Here is a 16,554-nt window from a genome sequence, read left to right as displayed (position 1 = left end):
CCTACCGACTGTTTACAGGGCAATAAAACTTACATGTCAATCCGTGTGAAGATGAATTGAAAATCTCTTCCCAGCCAGCTGACCAAAGCTTGGAACCCTGTAATCGGAAAAATAATCGCAAAAATTTTTAATGGGCGCTCCACGTATTATGGATGTTAATCTAATAACATTGACATGAATCATGATATTGATATAAAAAATCACAAGATCATTGTAGAAATGTTGAAATGAGGGTGAGAAATTAATGTACTTTATCTATTTAATGGCTCAGTACATACTTTTACTGTAAACTTCAAAGGCCAGCATATGTATAGGTGAAAAGCCCTTTCTGTTCTCATGTTCCTATCAACTTGGACCTCCTGTTATTTCATTGGTTAATCCAAAGAGAAAGCTGAGCCATGTGTAGACATTGTGTCATATGCTCCTCCCACTGAGAGGTCTAACCCATTAAAGGTGTGGTTTCCTCATCCGATAAATAGACAGAAAGTATTTGAGGGCTGAGACAAAGGGCGCTATGGCTCTGCTACAGGAACTTTTCCAGTTTCCCAGCACGGTCGCCCTGCTTGCTGCTCTGCTGCTTTTTCTTGTTTTCTGGCTTCTCTCCACCAATCACAGCCCGGGAAAGGAGCCCCCAGGACCCAGACCTTTGCCTCTCATAGGAAACCTGCTGCAGCTGGACCTCAAGAGGCTTGATCTCTCACTCTGGAGGGTAAAATTGTTACACTGTTTCTTGGTGGGCAGTTTACTTTGAGTGATGTCAGTTTTATTTCACATAAAAAATTACTAAGTGCTGTTTTTGCTGCCAATATTGTTATTCAGTTAAATCAATTACATGTGTAATAGAATTCGATCCTAAATTAAAATAGCTTGTCTTTTCTCAAAAACATCCTGTCAGGTACTTTTTCTAAAAACTAATTCCTTGATATGTGACCTTCTCATAAAGCAGAATAAACAATCATAACTGACAGGAACTCTGATGATACAGTATTTGCTAAATTCGTGGTTGTCGCAAGCTAGATACAAAAACCAGGGGAGTTACTGATGAATTTCTTCATCAGCTTGATCAAGCTCAATGACATTCCAGAGGTTAAAGGCAAAAGAATATTACATTAGTACATGTTTTTCATAAGGTACCTGTTTATGGTAATAAAATTTGTGGCTCCATATCTTCTGATTTGAATATTCCTTTTGATGTTTGGGTTAAAGCACGGCAGAATGTTGCTGTCATGTCAGAATGATGTTTTGTTTCCACAATATTGTGTCATGGGGTGGGACTGGGATAGGCTAGACACATAAATGTCACTTTGCCAAAGGACAACACAAATGCGGAAAAACAAATTCAAACACACACATAAAATAATTATAATTAATCAGCATTATCAGCCTCTGGTCACATGACTCCCCTTCCCACCAATGACCAGGTCCTCTCTTTACAGTAACTTTCATCAGACTGACCAAAGTTCTTTCTCTTCTCCAGCTGTCTGAAAAATATGGATCCGTGTTCACTGTCCACTTTGGCCCCAAGAAAGTGGTGGTTCTTACCGGCTTCAAGACTGTGAAAGAGGCCCTGGTCAACTATGCAGTGGAGTTTGGAGAACGGGAGATATCTCCAATATTGTATGATATTTCAGAAGGCCATGGTATGAAAAACAACCAGTGACTCTATTGCACAATATTGATAGACATGTTTCAGCATGACCTGTTTAGTGTTACCCTTGTTTTATGGCTGAGTGTGAGTGTGAGTGTGAGTGTGAGTGTGAGTGTACTCCATTCAGTAACAAAAGGGGGTGTGGTGAGAAACATCATGGAATCTACAGTGATCACACACATGCTTACAGTAATGCTTTGAGTATCCTGAATAAAAATGACAGCAATCCAATCCCCCACAGGAGTCCTGTTTTCCAATGGAGACTCATGGAAGGAGATGAGACACTTTGTTTTGTCCACCCTTCAGGATTTGGGGATGGGAAAACGAGGAAGTGAGGAGAAGATCATTGAGGAGATCCAATACATGTCAGAGGTGTTTGAAAACTTCAAAGGTGAGATAATGGTTGTTAACTTGTAATAACATCATATACTGTCCCGAAATCTGGGAAAAACATATTTATTCGTATACATGGTTTTACCAACAAAAACACATTTTTTTCTTAAAGATTTATTTTTATAATATGAGAGAAAAAAATGCATCCAGTCTAAGAAATGCACTTTACTAACTTTAACAGCTTTAATTTTGCCATTCTATTGTTAATCTTTTGGTGCGTTATTGAAATATTTAATTTCCAATTACCTAGTCAGTGTATTCATTACCATATATAATTCCCAATGCTACTTCATGAAGCAGTTTCTTGCTTTTTGGGCTCCTTGCATGCATCTTACTGTTGCATCCCGCTCCTCTGCACCATGATGAATGCTTGGTGCCCAGCACCTCAGCCAGCTGTCTCACACGCTTCTTCGGTGTGTAGATATGTACAGTTGTCATCCTCTGGGTCCATCTTATGATCTGAGACCCTTGTTCGTCCCCAATTAACCATTAACTTTGCTAGTAAAATCCCGGAGCTGAAGGCTTGGCTTCACAGGTCGTCCTAATAACCGACTGTCTTTTTTGTACTGAATCCATGAACTAACGAGGTCACAAAAATGCATAATTGCACACAAAGTCCACTTTCTTGCTCTGTTTGCCACCCTGTAGTCATTTAGCATCCTGTCACACGTGTCGACAGAGTGTCTATTGCACTCTGTAAACACGGTTGGTCTGGACGCCTGGACACGTGCTTTCCCTTCCTGGGACCACCTCATGTTTGTGTCCTGTGGTTCCACGCATTATTGTCAAACCATTCTATAATTTCATGATTGTGCTCTATATGACACAGTTGTATTAAACAATGTAAGCTGTACTGGCTGGGAACTGCAGCTCAAAGCAAACATCCTCTCGAAGAATAAATGAATGACTATCGAAATAGGACCAAAGTTCATTTATTACACTTATGCTTTCTTGTAAAAAATCAATTTAATGTTAGCAAAATGTGTTTGAAATTTTAAAATAAATAATTATCTGTGAAGTCTTAAATTACACAACTCAAGACATGAATCTATCTAATGTATATGGAGAACTTCTGCTGGCTTAATGACTTTTCACACCATATATACTATAGAGTAATGCGAATGTTTTAACATTACAGCCTAAATCCCGTGTTCCTTCTTCCAACTTCTCAGGCAAACCATTTGATGCCAGTGAAGCAGTGAATGGATTAGTCTCCAACATCATTTCCTCCATCGTCTATGGCAGTAGGTTTCAATACGATGACCCAGAGTTCCAAAGGATGGTCAACAGAGGAAAAGAAAGTGTCAGACTCATGGTATCACCAGCCATCCAGGTACTTTACTTTTTTGCTGTTTCCCCTCCATGGTCATTAAGATAAGGTCTGAATGGGGAAGCTGGAGCAGAAAGTTGAATCAACCAGCAAAAGCCTGGCGATCTTAATCTCAGTTCTAAGATCTTCATAAACCTGCCTTCCCTGACAAATTCCATTAAAAACTAATGTTGAGTAATTAACTGAAATAGGAATCTCTCCAACATAAGGCTCAATGGTAACACATCTAATATGGTTTTTGTTTCTGTGGTGGCAGCTGTATAACATGTTCCCATGCCTGGGTCCTTGGCTGAAGGACTGGGTCACCCTGATGAAGAATATTGAGAGCAACATAGAGCAGGTGAAAGGTCTGGTGAAGAATCTGCAGGAGACTCTGAATGCTGAGGACAGGAGATGCCTCGTGGACTCCTTTCTTATCCGACAGCAGGAGATTAAGGTACGAAAGTGTTCAATGGGAAACATCTACATTGATCATACTTTTCTTCCAGCTTTGAGTTTTCTGTTCATTTATCATATCATGTTCTGCAATCTCTACCAGAAATCCAGGGAGCAAGAATCCTCCTACTACTATGAGAAGAATCTCATCATTACAGTGACCAACTTGTTTGCGGCTGGGACTGACAGCAATGTGAACACACTGCATTGGGGCCTGCTGCTTATGGCCAAGTACCCCGATATACAGGGTGAGGACAGACACATTCACACAGGCCTGAACACGGTACCCCCATATACAGGGTGAGGACAGACGCATTCACACAGGCCTTAACACGGTACCCCTGTATACAGGGTGAGGACAGACACATTCACACAGGCCTGAACACGGTACCCCCACATACAGGGTGAGGACAGACGCATTCACACAGGCCTTAACACGGTACCCCCATTTACAGGGTGAGGACAGACGCATTCACACAGGCCTGAACACGGTACCCCCACATACAGGGTGAGGACAGACGCATTCACACAGGCCTGAACACGGTACCCCCACATACAGGGTGAGGACAGACGCATTCACACAGGCCTGAACATGGTACCCCCATTCACTGATAACAATCAGTTATGTACTGCTAAGGCATGTAATTTAGAGATTTAACAGAGATACTGTCTGTTCCCTACCCACAATTAGACCGTGTACAGGAGGAGCTGGACATGGTCATTGGGGGTCGGCAGACTCGAATGGTGGACAGGAAGAACCTGCCGTATACAGACGCTGTCATGCACGAGATACAGAGACTAGCCAACGTTGCTCCAATGAGTATCCCTCACATCACAAGCTGTGACGTGGTCTTCCGGGGATACCACATCAAGAAAGTGAGCTCTTTTCCCTTTACCATCAGGATACTTTCCAGACTTAGTCTTTCTCTGCCTTGTCTTTAGGGTATTTTGCTCACGTCATCTGAAATGTAGTGTTTGCTATTGAGTATAACTGCAATAACTGAGCTCAGTGGTTTTTCCTTGTTCCCTACAGGGGACCACTGTCATCCCGCTGTTGACGTCTGTACTTTATGATGAGAGTGAATGGGAGACTCCCCATACCTTCAACCCCGGCCACTTCCTGGATGATCAGGGCCGGTTCAGAAAGAGGGACGCCTTCTTGCCCTTCTCTGCAGGTACAGCTCAGGTTCTTCTCTGGCCTTCAGTAAAATGCTTATGAACGGAGCTCTGCTTTTTCCTCTGGCTAACTGTCTGAATATCGTTGTCCGTTATCCCCCTTAATAAACAGAGAGAATCTCCCCATCTGTCTTTCCTCCAGGGCGTCGGGCGTGTCTTGGAGAGAGTCTGGTCAGGATGGAGATCTTCCTGTTCTTCACCTCACTCCTGCAGAAGTTCCGTTTCACTCCACCTCCTGGGGTGTCTGAATCTGATCTGGACCTCACTCCATGTTTTGGGTTGACCCTCGGCCCCTCCCCTCACAAACTGTGTGCTGTCAGTCGAGCTTGAGGATCCCAAATTCAGATTTGTAAGTAGGGTTGAGTATTGTGTGAATTGTATAGATTCCAGTTCCGGTTCTGGTTATCAATTCCGGTTCTTAAAAAAAAGAGGATGTTTAGATAACAAATATATTTTTCTTATATACATTCAGAAAATCCCATAAGTTACCTTACCATCATCATCATCATCATCAAAAAAAAAAAAAAAAAAAAACAATCGACACATTTGTTTTTATCATAAACCTTGCATACCTAAATGACGGAGATTCGACAACTGAGAAGGGATGTAGCCCTTTCACCGCAAATGAAGCTACTGCTCTGTGACACTCCTCAGTTTTTCTTTTGGCCATCTTTCCCTTTAACGCCAGCGAGAAGGAGGAGTCACGGTTGGTTTTCCCTGCTTGTGAGGCGCTAGTGCTGAAGATGGTTGATTGGAGCTCGGAGACCGCAAGGCGTCAGACACCATGCACTCTTTCAGATCTATCCTGTGCTGCCTTAAATGCTTGATTATGTTGGATGTACAACCTGCACTCTGCCTTGTGTTTTTCTTGTCTAGTGCAGTGAACCGACGCTTTTGAGCACTTGCCACTATCCACGTTTGAGACAGACACACATTCTAGACCATACTACTGTTTTTTAAACAGTTCGCCAAGGACGGTAGTTGGAAAGTTTTACATTAGATAAATAGCTTACAAAATAATGGCTTTTCTTATCGGTTCCAATTTGGAACCTACTTTCGGCTTCCAACCCTATTTGTACGGAGCACTTTCAACATACTGTAAAGTAATCCACTTAATTAGAATAATTACACAGGGTCAGATGTTAAGCTCAGACGGACATTGGAATTTAATTCTTTAAACATTTACACATTTTCCAAAAGTTTGTTTCTGAATTTCATATGCAACAGGCTTCATTAGAGTTGTTTATTGTCGTCCATTTTCTCATATTATCTGCACTTCTATTAATACAATAAAAATACCGCTATGAAACAGAAACCATGTTTGTTTTTATGATGCAAACACAATCTGCTCTTTCACACAATATATGCATGATAATCTAATAATACTGAGAAGAACGATAATATCGAAATGTTTTAATTATTGTTGGAGTCAGAACTCCGCCGGGTCCGTTGATGAGAAGAGATTCACTGCACAGTCGAGGAGTGGTTGCAAGTCACCAGTTTATTCTGATTATAATCAGGGAGCAAACATCCGACATACATTCAGCATGTACAAGAAGACGCTCGAACTCTAGGGGTCGGCTCTAGGTCTTTATAGGCCTTTTGGGGTGTGGCCCCCCTCGTCTGTACTTTTCCATCTACGTGACTACATCATACTTTAGCTTTTGCTCTAGTTAGTATGTGTGCATGTTCCCAAACAAGGGTAAAAAATGAGTGTCAGCAATAAGATGGGTTCCTGTTCTCTTAGTGTCTAGAACAAGGTCATCTTGACCCGTTCCCTTGCTGTAAGTTCCTGCTTTTTCCCATTTACGGGTAAGATTACCTCATCCTAGTCTCAGTTCCCTTGTCTATTTTCTTCATTGGGTTAGAGGCCATACAGTCATAAAATTATTAGTTGTATTTCTTAAATAATTAACCCTTCATTATTAAAAATCACGAATATTTTGAAATGTACTGTAGTATGTATGTATTTGTTTAGTAAGTCATTTTTAATATAATTCTTTATACTGCTGTTGAGGAATTTGTGAGGAAGTTAACCCACGTCGTCTCGTCTCTGTATACTGTAATGTTTATAGCAGAGATGACAATAAAGTTTACTTTGACTACTGCTTGTTCGAATTACTACCACCAGAGGGGGACAAAAACGCCGAGCTTTGGGGTTTGTTATAGGCGTTCATTATAACTCCCAGGGGCAAAGGACAAGTCCGTGAAGTCCAGTGTGACAGGAAAGCATGAGCACAAGCAAAAAAGATTGATCCTTATGAATTTGAATGAGCTTTTTGAAAATTACAAAGCATGATTTCCTGAGGACAAGATATGGCTTCCACAGTTCTGCATGCTTTGATCAGATCACTGCATCGCTGTGGGAGGTCGAGGAACACACTTAGTTTGTGTCACCAAATTCGCCAAAATCTAAAGTTGATGCTTGCTGGTTTGCCAGCTGGAGACCAGAGAGTCACATACCATGAGCTGGTGAGACCAATCAAAGCCGTGGTGATCCTGGACTTCGCTGAGAATTACAGCTTTATGGTACGAGATGCTGCACAGGGATTTCATTAGGAACATTCTCAAGCTACACTTCATCTTTTCATTGTTTATTTCAAGAAACAAGGAGAACTGAGAGCATGTGTGTTGTTGGTGATTGTCTGCATCATGACACATCAGCTGTGCGCAGATTTCAGCAGGATGTCCTGATCTACCTACGAAAGCAGCACCACATCTATCCAGAATGTTTTACTTCTCAGATGGAGCTCACTTGCAGAACAAAATCTTATGTGTCACCAAAGAGATTTTGAAGTCAAAGCGGAGTGGCATTTCTTTGCAACCACTAAACCAGTAAAAGGAAAGCCAGTCTCCAAGCAGTAACTTCAGGACACATTCTGATACCACTGGATTTGTATGTATGGGGCATAAGACGTATTAAAAATGTCGTTCAAATGATGATGTCCTATCTTATGTAACTGAACAAAGAATGCGATTCTCCATGGCCAATAGAGTACCTGGTACTCGAGAAAATCGTACAAGCTGCCGATACAAAGGCTGTGGAAACACTTTTTAAATCTCTGATTTAAATTATTCTGATTATCTATTTAATACACTTTTTTATGTATATCTATATGAATTTAATTTAAGTTTACTCTTATATGTGATGCTGATTAAGATTTTATAGGATTTTAAATGCCAGCAGCGTATGTATAGGTGAAAACCCCTTTCTGTTTTCATGCATGTATTCATTCATATGATTCGCTGTTTTAGTTCTTTGCTCCGCCCACTGAGAGGTCACACCCACAAAAGGTGTGGTTTTCTCATCCGATAAATAAACAGAAAGTATTTGAGGGCTGAGAAAAAGGGCACTATGGCTCTGCTACAGGAACTTTTCCAGTTTCCCAGCACGGTCACCTTGCTTGCTGCTCTGCTGCTTTTTCTTGTTTTCTGGCTTCTCTCCACCAATCACAGCCCGGGAAAGGAGCCCCCAGGACCTTTGCCTCTCATAGGAAACCTGCTGCAGCTGGACCTCAAGAGACTTGATCTCTCACTCTGGAGGGTAAAATTTACAGCTGCGCCGTTCCGACTTTGAGATCGGTGTCGATCCATAATTAATTACACGGATCGGGTATCGACCCGATCCACGTCCGATACTTAGTTTTCGGCAGTCTGTAAAAAGACAGCTCATGTTTCTTGTTAAATCGATTTGTACAATTAACTGCCCGACAGCTCATTACCATTTCAGTTGTTTTTTTTTTTTTTTGTGGCATTCAAACTGAGCGCTCAGTCTATTAGACATCTTGAATATTTTATTTTGTGTTGCGCATTTTCACAACATTACATGTGCAATCCCTTTGCAATACTGTAGGTAGAGAACATCAGATAGATGGGTATCGTTCTGTAAGTATTTTACGCTTGAAACGACAACTAGTAGTACAGCGAGTTGCAATCTTTGTAAAAACAAAGTTTTGAGAGGTGGGCGTAGCGTTTAGTGGAAAATCCCACATTAAAATCACACAACGCCTCTCTCACGCGCAGCGCGCACACACACAGACTCTGCTTTTAGTGACGATGGCGGAGAGAACTAAACATTCAGTAGTGTAGTTACATTTCAGTCGATGCTGACAATGACCAAGTAACAAGTCGTTTTGCACGTAAGGGCGGAAACGAGCAATCTGTCAATACATCTAGTGAAAGTCTATTACATGCATACAGAGAGATGCAGTTTTCGAATGCCTGTCTCGTAGTTTATCTGTCGTTGCCCCATTAAAAGTAACCATTAGCAGGCTGATTATTAATAATTAATAATTCAATGTATACATATGTGCATTTGTTACAGTGTCTTACAAAGTTAGGAAAACAATTTATATTTAAGGCTGATGTTTCCGTAAACAGAATAATTTCAGTCTCCTCCCCACAGTGAGACATACAGCTTTTTAATTAAACACTGGTATCGGATCGGTACTCTGGATCGGCCGATACCCAAAACCCAGGTATTAGTATCGGTTTCAGATCTGAAAAAGTCGGATCGTTGCATCCCTAGTAAAATTATTACATTGTTTCTTGGTGTGCATTTTATTTTGAATAATGTCGTGTTTATTTCACCTACTGTACATCATTGGTAAGTGTCGCATTTGTTATTATGATTAGTTAATTAAATCAATTACGTATGTATTAGCTCGGTGTCATTCCAGAGGATAAAGGTCAAACAAAATATTACATTAGTACATTTTCTACATATTGTACATTTTTATGGTAAAAATTGTGTGGGTATTTCGTGGTTCTGCATCTCCAGATTTTAATTTATTTGTACTATTTGGGTTAAAAGATCTTCCATGCTCATCGGAATGGTGAACAGAACCTTTTTTTGTTTCCACGATATTGTGTCATGGGTGGGGCTGAACACATAAATGTCACTTTGCAAAAGGAGAGCTGAAATAAAAAACCAAACTCAAACAAACGCAAAGCAACAATCAAAATTAATCAGCATTATCAGCCTCTGGTCATATGACTCCCCTTCCCACCAATGACCATGTTCTCTCTTTACAGTAACTTTCATCAGACTGATCAAAGTTCTTTCTCTTCTCCAACTGTCTGAAAAATATGGATCTGTGTTCACTGTCCACTTTGGCCCCAAGAAAGTGGTGGTTCTTAATGGCTTCAAGACTGTGAAACCATGCAGAGGAATTTGGAGAACGGGACATATTTCCATTATTTTATGATGTCACTGAAGGCCATGGTATGAAAAACATCCACTGACCCTATTGCACATTCCTTACAGACATGTTTCAGCATGACCTGTTTAGTGTTACCCTTGTTTTATGGCTGAGTGTGAGTGTGAGTGTACTCCATTCAGTAACAAAAGGGGGTGTGGTGAGAAACATGGAATCTACATTGATCACACACATGTTTACAGTAATGCTTTGAGTATCATGAATAAAAATGACAGCAATCCAATCCCACACAGGAGTCCTGTTTTCCAATGGAGACTCATGGAAGGAGATGAGACGCTTTGCTTTATCCACCCTTCGGGATTTGGGGATGGGAAAACGAGGAAGTGAGGAGAAGATCATAGAGGAGATCCAATACATGTCAGAGGTGTTTGAAAACTTCAAAGGTGAGATAATGGTTGTTAACTTGTAAACTTACAAGATCATTAAATGGTTAGTTACTGCATTGATGATTCAATGTCATTTTTTAATGCTTACAAAATATAAAAATATAACTATCAGTCAAAGCTAATTATGTTTGAGAGTCAGTTCTAGAACATTTTGCTTTATTACGACATAATGAGATCAAATTACACCACGCAAGACCTGATTGTCTTGCATATACAGGGAAGTTTTGCAGATTTAATTGACTTGCATAACTGTTAACCCATATTTATTATTTAATGATGCAAAAGTTTTCAAGTTGTTTCATAAATGTTTTTGACCTGTGTGAAGTTGGCTGCCCATGTGTTTCAGATTCTAACCAAACCAGATTCAGTCGTTTGTTGGTTTGTGCCATTGAAATTTTCGTTTGTGCTGCTTTAGTTTCTGAGATATAAATGCTTGTCACTACCACGCATCCCCCGTCCAACTTGCATCCCCTATGAAGTGTCCCTCATCTCTTAGGCTGGTGATAGTTTCAAGTTCACCCTAACTGCTGCTACAAGTGTTGACAATAAAATATATTTACAAATGTTTTGGAAAGTGTGTTTTTATTCATCATTAATAAAAATGATTTGCTTGATAGTATAACTGATGTTTTAATATCTTATCAATGTATATTCAGCTTGATAGCAGTGTTTTATCGATTATAACTATATGTAGCTTGATAAGAATTGTTTCACTGATGTTTTATTAGATTAATTACGTATATTTAGTTCCACAGTGACAAGTTTTATTGATTTATTATTGTATATTTTGCTTGGTTACACTATCAAGTATACGTGACCATGTAAACACACATATATGTCTCAGAAATTAAAGCTGTACAAATGAAAATTTCTCCGATAAAAACGATTGATTTTGGTTGAAACTGTGGGCAAAAGGGGGGGGGGGGCAACTTCACGGTGTCATGTAACCATGCAAACAAACATTTCTATCTTTGAAACAAAAGCAGCACAAACAAAAAAAAATCTTTGTTGTCTTCCTCATTCCTGCTGCTCAGGCGAACCCTTTGACACGACTCGAGCAGTGAATTACTCAGTCTCCAACATCATTTCCGCCATCGTCTATGGCAGTAGGTTTGCATATGATGACCCAGAGTTCCAAAGGTTGGTCAATCTAGCAAACGAAAGTACCATCCTTGCTGGTTCACCTGCCATCCAGGTACTTTTTTTCTAATAAATTTTTCAATGCATTAATTAAATATAACACCAATTAGCTGTAGGCCTGCCTTCCCTGACAAATTCCATTAAAAAGTAATGCTGAGTAATGAATTGAAATAAGTATCTCTTGGTAACAAAATCTAATATGGTTTTTGTTTCTGTGGTGGCAGCTGTATAACATGTTTCCACGCCTGGGTCCTTGGCTGAAGGACTGGGTCACCCTGATGAAGATTGTTAAGAGCAACATAGAGCAGGTGAAAGGTCTGGTGAAGAATCTGCAGGAGACTCTGAATGCTGAGGACAGGAGATGCCTCGTGGACTCCTTTCTTATCCGACAGCAGGAGATTAAGGTACGAAAGTGTTCAATGGGAAACATCTACATTGATCATACTTTTCTTCCAGCTTTGAGTTTTCTGTTTATTTATCATATCATGTTCTGCAATCTCTACCAGAAATCCAGGGAGCAAGAATTCTCCTACTACCATGAGAAGAACCTCATCATTACAGTGTCCAACCTTTTTGGAGCTGGAACTGACACCACTGCGACCACACTGCATTGGGGCCTGCTGCTTATGGCCAAGTACCCCGATATACAGGGTGAGGACAGACACATTCACACAGGCCTTAACACGGTACCCCCATATACAGGGTGAGGACAGACACATTCACACAGGCCTTAACACGGTACCCCCATTTACAGGGTGAGGACAGACTCATTTACACAGGTCTTAACACGGTACCCAACTGGTAAATTTTACCCCCCTGCATTCTGTCTTGTTCCTCTGTTGGCTCCAAAAAATAGCTCGAGTGTCACACAGGGGGGCCCCTAGCCATGTTCCCCAGAGAAGTTAATCTGCCCCTGTCCCCATTCACCAATAGACCGTGTACAGGAGGAGCTGGACATGGTCACTGGGGGTCGGCAGACTCGAGTGGTGGACAGGAAGAACCTGCCGTATACAGACGCCGTCATCCACGAGATACAGAGACTGGCCAACATTGTTCCAATGAGTCTCCCTCACATCACAAGCTGTGACGTGGTCTTCCGGGGATACCACATCAAGAAAGTGAGCTCTTTTCCCTTTACCATCAGGATACTTCCCAGACTTAGTCTTTCTATGCCTTGTCTTTAGGGTATTTTGCTCACGTAATCTGAAATGTGGTGTTTGCTATTGAGTATAACTGCAATAACTGAGCTCAGTGGTTTTTCCTTGTTCCCTACAGGGGACCACTGTCATCCCGCTGTTGACGTCTGTACTTTATGATGAGAGTGAATGGGAGACTCCCCATACCTTCAACCCCGGCCACTTCCTGGACGATCAGGGCCGCTTCAGAAGGAGGGACGCCTTCTTGCCCTTCTCTGCAGGTACAGCTCAGGTTCTTCTCTGGCCTTCAGTAAAATGCTTATGAACGGAGCTCTGCTTTTTCCTCTGGCTAACTGTCTGAATATCGTTGTCCGTCATCCCCCTTAATAAACAGAGAGTATCTCCCCATCTGTCTTTCCTCCAGGGCGTCGGGCGTGTCTTGGTGAGAGTCTGGCCAGGATGGAGCTCTTCCTCTTCTTCACCTCACTTCTGCAGAAGTTCCGTTTCACTCCACCTCCTGGGGTGTCTGAATCTGATCTGGACCTCACTCCAGCGGTTGGGTTCACCCTCAGCCCCTCCCCACACAAACTGTGTGCTGTAAGCCGAGGTTGAAGATCCTGGATGAAAGGAACCGTTTTTATATTGTAGCACCGGTGGGGCGCATGTCCCAGCATGTCCCAGCATGTCCCAGCATGTCCCATGTGCAGTTGAAAATAGCCCTTGTTGTATTGTTGTTGTTACTGTTAATGGTCGCATTTCCCTACTGTCGTGCATGTGTTTGCCCGCGTCTTGTGTGTACCTGGTCCGATCCTCTCGTGGATTTAGCTTGTATAAATCTCCCACTGTTCGTCCATCTTACACTTTGGTGGCTGACAACCTTGTGTTTCCTGTGTGTAGTTGGTCTGGTGCTCCTTGGGTGCCTGATGTAGTCCTCTTAAGGGCTGCGAATAAAGAGCTCGGTCTCCCCGGCGAGCAAGTCCCCGTGTCTCTCTGCTCCCGTCGATGCCCCGGTCCGCCCGACACCACAAGGTATAAGGTAGCCTACTTGTTGGAATAGTCACACAAGGTGAGATGTCAAAATCAGCATATTGAGAAAGGCAGAACATGGATTGAAACCACAGGAAACACGCCAAAGCTTGCTTCCTGTGTAGAAGCATTTAGTTGCAACCCAGTGACCGTATCGCTTCGTGTGTCATCTTCCGCCTCTGGCAAGTGTAAATACTATAAATAAAGTTATCACTGAGTTTTGAACTTGGTCATTTGTTCAACTTTCAAGTTAGTGATTTTTAGCTTGGTAGTTAGCTTGCTAACCTACAGTAGCTGTGTGTCTTCAGGCTGTGGTAGTGGTTTTGTAGCAACGTGGTCGACACTGCAGCTAATGTCGACTTTATTCCAAAGTCCTTTGATGAAGGAGAGCAGAATTAACAAACGTAGTTGACAGACTGAAATAAGAAAAGACCGTCTTTGGTCATTCTGCCAACAGCCCACGCAGTGCTTCCCTCATTTTGAAATGCACCATCTGCCGTTGATTCAGACTGATTTCATGCATTACAATTTAACCTTGTAACATTTACACATTTTCCAAGCGTCTGATATTTATATTCAAATTCATATTCCATTTCTATTACCATATTCCCGATTCATATTCCACAGACTCCCAGTGAAGCATGGCATTTCTTTCACATTTTCAGGGTTGTCCTGGTTTTTGTTACACAGAAGGGTTTTGGGCCCCATGAGAGCATACCGTACTGGGTCCCAAACCCAGACCAATCCAGTTATGTTCAGATTTTTTTAGAATACCTGTCAGGCAGGGCCCTTTGGGATCATCCAAACTTTATAGCACCCCTGACTACAATTGGAAATTGTGATTTAAATCTACACGAACCTGACCATTTAAAATGTGTAAGTAATATTAGTCAATTCACAGACTTATTAGAAAGATGGGGTAAGTCTGTGGTTACCCTGGTCTTTGTGAAAGTAAGAGGGACTGGGGCACAGCTGTAGAGCTGGGCGATATCGCAAAAATGTTATCGCGGTAAAAAAAATCATATCTGTCATATCGACAGTCATAAATATCAAATCATTATTTCTTTCCCATTCATTTCAAGGCTGATTTTTACTCTTTTGTTAAAGTGGAAGAAACCAGATGGTTAATCGTAGTTATAATCTATTCTTTATTGTCAGAACGTGACAAACACTTGCCAAACAGCAGTGATGGCCAAAATGACACTTCTGGAACCCTGTGTTCTATTTTCTGACGCCACTCGATGGCGCTCTCTGTTCAAAAAAGGGCTCAAAGCATACCGAACCAGAACCCAAAAGCGCCACATGGGCTCAAAAATTATTGCAAATAGTTCATGAAGCGTCGTTTTGGCCATCACTACCAAAAAGCATTTTGCATTTCACAAGTCAGAAACAGAAGCTGAACAGATTATTTTAGTCAGCGCCGAAGAAACGCCGCCGGTGACATTGTTCCTTACTTTTCGATTTCGCAGGATTACTTTTACTGAACAGGTTGCTCTAGACTTACCTGCTCTCCTGGCGAGTTTTGACATAAGAACATAGGCCCATCGAGCTCACTTAGAGCCAATTAAACTAAATTAAAGTTGGCAGGATCTTGTCAAGTAGATCTGGAGGAATGTGCACTACCCCTCTGGGCAGATTACACGCTGTGAGAAGAAATTCTGGTAACATTTTACTTAAAGCACTCATTGTAGACTGGGATTGACATAAATGTTACGCAAGTAGCCTACGCATTCACCTTTAAAAGCGATATGTGCGGCAATCGATTGTTGTAACAGCCTGAATACGTACGTATTTTTTGTGCATTTGCGCCGATATGACAAGAAATTACCGTGCATTTTAACCTCTATACCACAAACGAAGTACGAATTATCATATAAAGATTAAAATGCACGATCATTTAGAAGTTCTCTAACTTTTAGGTCATATTTATGGTAAAATATAGAAATTTTTAAGGGGTCCACAATCTTCTGGAAACAACTGCAAACCCACCCATGATTCTAACATCATCATTAAGGTTGCAGACGATACAACCGTGATAGGTCTGATCTCGAACAGTAACTTTCTGAATATTTGTGTACTTAAACCTGCTGTATAACTGTAAATCTACCTCTGCGAAATTGCTCATGCACTGCACTTTATACAAAATCATAACCATTCATGAGTATGATTATATTGCACTAATTTACCAGCACCTTATTCACTGTGAATGTGTGTTTGTACATATTTTATTCTTTGGATTTTATTGTAACTTTTTACTGTGTATCTGCTGGCGCGCTCCGAACGAAATCTCATTGTATTTGTACAATAAAGCATCTTTATCTTTCAAGAACCACTGTAGGTGAAATAAAAGGTTGAGTCCGTGATTCTGCAGTTGCTGATATTTGATAGTGGTGTGCAGATCGATACTGAAATATCGATTCCTCCAATACCAGTTATTTATGTTCTAGAATCGATTCTCATATTAAAATATCGATATTTTAGTCATTTGGGGTAAATGTGTAGTTTATCATTAACAGGAACGCAGTGGAAAGTAACTATATTATTGGGATCGTGTAAATTGGAAGGAACTACTTTCTCTTCCGCCTGCCACAGTCATATGCGTAATACGGCTGTATAAATGCATCACAGCGCGTTGGTGTGCTCCCTCGCAACAATGGCTGAGCGT

The 16,554-nt window shown here is 41.3% G+C and overlaps 1 pseudogene; it reads left to right on the top strand.

The window, feature by feature from the left end:
* The first annotated feature begins 462 nt into the window (after positions 1-462).
* LOC111843274 (cytochrome P450 2K1-like) lies at positions 463-16,218 on the top strand (annotated as a pseudogene).
* The last annotated feature ends 336 nt before the right edge of the window (positions 16,219-16,554 follow it).

This window comes from Paramormyrops kingsleyae, chromosome 22 (genome assembly GCF_048594095.1).
Source record: "Paramormyrops kingsleyae isolate MSU_618 chromosome 22, PKINGS_0.4, whole genome shotgun sequence".
In the NCBI taxonomy this organism is placed as follows: domain Eukaryota; kingdom Metazoa; phylum Chordata; class Actinopteri; order Osteoglossiformes; family Mormyridae; genus Paramormyrops; species Paramormyrops kingsleyae.
This window is presented reverse-complemented; position numbering and strand designations above follow the sequence as displayed.